Genomic DNA, 3,390 nt, shown 5'->3' with positions numbered 1-3,390 from the left:
AAAAGCACAGAGAAGCTAGGGGTGGGGAGGGTGCAAAGAAATGGCCAGAGCGCTTCAAGGGGACCCAATACCAAGAGTTGTTTGCTAGGGGGATTACTTCTAAGTTCTGATTGAAAGATTCTCAGCCACTGAAAAAGAGATCCTTTAGTGATTCTGATACATTTTAAAAGAATTGTTACTAAATTGGTAGATGATTCTGGTCGGATATTGGCTTAGTCAAAGACTGTACTCCAGGCAAGAGTACTGGAGTGGATTGCCATTTCCTTCTCCAGGGGATCTTCCTGACCCAGGGATCAAACCCTGTTCTCCCGCATTCCAGGCAGACGCTTTAACCTCTGAGCCACCAGGGAAGCCATAGGAAATCTTACTCTTTAGTATCTCTCAGATACACCAGGCACACTTCTGCCTCAGGGGCTTTGTACTTATTTTTTTCTGCCAAGGTCTTACTCCACAGATTTATATTTTGATAAAAAGTGAGAGAAAGTATGATAGAAGGATTTGGCTGTTTCACCCTGTTCTAACCTTGCCATTATTGACCAGAGGTTCTATGCTGCTTAATGTGATGCAATTTGAAATACACAACATCTTCATGAATATTCTTGCCCCACACTATTTAAGCAGAATCGGATCAGACCTCCTTTTAACTTCCCTGGTGGCTCAGACAGTAAAGCATCTGCTTACAATGCAGGAGACCTGGCTTCAATCCCTACCTCCGGAAGATCTCCTGGAGAAGGAAATGGCAACCCACTCCAGAATTCTTGCCTGGAAAATCCCATGGGAGGAACTTGGTAGACTACAGTCCATGGGGTCGCAAAGAGTCAGACACAACTGAGTAACTTCACTTTAACTTCCAGTTTACAACATAATTATGATAGTTTTATACATTTAATATCTTTTGGATATGGGGTTTACCCATATGCTCACTGCTGGAGGAGGAAATGGCAACCAACTCCAGTATTCTTGTCAGAAAAATCCCATGGACAGAGGAACCTGGTGGGCTATAGTCCATGTTGCATACAGCTGGGCTGTAGTCCAGGCTGCAAAGCATTGGACACAAATGAACGTGCACACATGAATGAATGACTGAGCACACACAGATGTGTTTACTGCTTATCTTGTCATCCTCCTTTCTTGCATCTCACTTCCTTTTACCTGGAATCATTTCCCTTGTATCTGAAGCATATCTTTCAGTGTTCCGCTGACCACTGTGGTAACCACTAGTCATGTGGATACTGGGCACTTGACTTACATCTACTCTGAATTGAGATTTGCTGTTAGTGTAAAGCTCATCCTGGATTTCAGAGACCTAGTACAAAAATGTAAGAGATCTCGTTAATGATTTTTGTATTAATTGCATGTTGAAATGATATGATTTTGATATATTGGCTTAAGTAGATCACTATTCAGATGGATTATCCTTTTATTTATTTATTTATGTTTGCTTTTGAAATTGTGGCTATTAGGGGATTTAAATTTGTGTCCCTCATGTTGCCTTCCTATTGGACAACTCTGTTTTAGAAGTTTCTTTAACAGTGGTCTATTGGTGGCAAGTTCTTTTTTTCATATTTATTTATTTAAAAAGTTAACCATGAAAATTTTATTATTGGGTGATTATTTTTTAAACTATTATATGCCATGAGTGTGGACAATTAGATATTAAGATGATGAGAACAGATACTACACTTGATCTTAGCCAAAAGACTGAGAAGCACTGTGGCAAATTCTTAATTTTTTTTTTGGTCTAAAAATGTCTTTATTTTACATTTGCTCTTGCAGTATTTTTTTTTTTCACATGTACTAGGCTAGATTGAGTTATATTTTCTTCTCTTGAGATATTATTTCACTGTTTCTGGTTTCCATTTTTTGTGATAGGACCATGTCAGTCAACTTGATCACTCCTTTCCCTCTAATTTGTGTTTTCTCTGACTGCTGTGTGAAAAATCTGGTTTTCACTATTCTGGTGTATCATTATGATGAATCTAGGTATGGGTTTCTTGTTATTTATCTTGCTTGGGATTCACGGGGTTTTCTGAAACTACTTCTGTCAGTCTGGGAAATTACTAGTTGTTACCTCTCAGATATCACCTGGCCCCCATTCTGTTTTTCCCCTTCTTCTGAAATGCCAGTTAGACCTATGTTAGACTTTTACTTTATCTTATATTTTTGCCTACATTTTATGTTTTCCTTATTTTTGTCTCTGTAAGGTGTGTATTGAATTAACAGTGGCTTAGACGGTGTATGGATGTGAGAGTTGGACTGTGAAGAAAGCTGAGCACCGAAGAATTGATGCTTTTGAACTGTGGTGTTGGAGAAGACTCTTGAGAGTCCCTTGGACTGCAAGGAGATCCAACCAGTCCATTCTGAAGGAGATCAGCCCTGGGATTTCTTTGGAAGGAATGATGCTAAAGCTGAAACTCCAGTACTTTGGCCACCTCATGCGAAGAGTTGACTCATTGGAAAAGACTCTGATGCTGGGAGGGATTGAGGGCAGGAGGAAAAGGGAATAACAGAGGATGAGATGGCTGGATGGAATCACCGACTTGATGGACGTGAGTTTGAGTGAACTCCAGGAGTTGGTGATGGACAGGGAGGCCTGGCGTGCTGTAATTCATGGGGTCACAAAGAGTCGGACATGACTGAGCAACTGAACTGAACTGAACTAGATGGTTAAGAATCTGCCTGCAGTGCAGGAGACCTGAGTTCAAGCCCCGGGTTAGGAAGATCCCTTGAAGAAGGGAATGGCAGCCACTCCAGTATTCTTGCCTGGAGAATTCTATGGACAAAGGAACCTGGCAGTCCAAGGGATCACAAAGAGTCAGACATGACTGAGTGACTATCGCTTTCACAAGGTGTGTATTGAACTAATTCTTCATAATTACCTAACATTTTGCTAATACCTTTATCTGTGTCCAATATTCTGGTTCACCTCCTCCATGGAATTTGTTTAATTTCAATGATATTATTCTTATTATTGTTATTTTGAGTACAATTTGCTTCTTTTCAAATCTGCTTATTTCTGACTTAGTCTATTCAGGCTGCTTTAACAAAAATGCCAGAGACTGGATGACTTAAACAAAAACCTTTGTTTCTCACAGTTCTGGAGGCTGTGAAGTCCACACTGAAGGTTCCAGCACATTGGAGTCTGGTGAGAGCCAGCTTCCTGGTTCATAGACAGCTGTCTCCACACTGTGTCCTCACGTGGAGAAGGAGGTGTGGGAGCTCTCTGGAGTGTCTTTAATAAGGACACACATCCTGTTCATGAGGATGGTCACCTCATGGGCTGATTACCTCCCAAGGGCCCCACTTCCCAATAAGATCACACGGGGAGCTAGGTTTTAACATGCGAATTTCGGGAGTGACACATTTAGTCTCTATTTCTTGTTCTTTAAT

At 40.9% G+C, this 3,390-nt stretch overlaps 1 pseudogene; it reads right to left on the bottom strand.

Annotated features, from left to right (window-relative positions):
- Positions 1-1,602: 1,602 nt before the first annotated feature.
- Positions 1,603-1,713, bottom strand: LOC112447938 (uncharacterized; annotated as a pseudogene).
- Between the last annotated feature and the right edge of the window lie 1,677 nt (positions 1,714-3,390).

Source organism: Bos taurus, chromosome 8 (genome assembly GCF_002263795.3).
Source record: "Bos taurus isolate L1 Dominette 01449 registration number 42190680 breed Hereford chromosome 8, ARS-UCD2.0, whole genome shotgun sequence".
NCBI lineage: Eukaryota > Metazoa > Chordata > Mammalia > Artiodactyla > Bovidae > Bos > Bos taurus.
The sequence above is the reverse complement of the archived record's forward strand: the minus strand, read 5'-3'. Positions and strand labels throughout refer to the sequence as shown.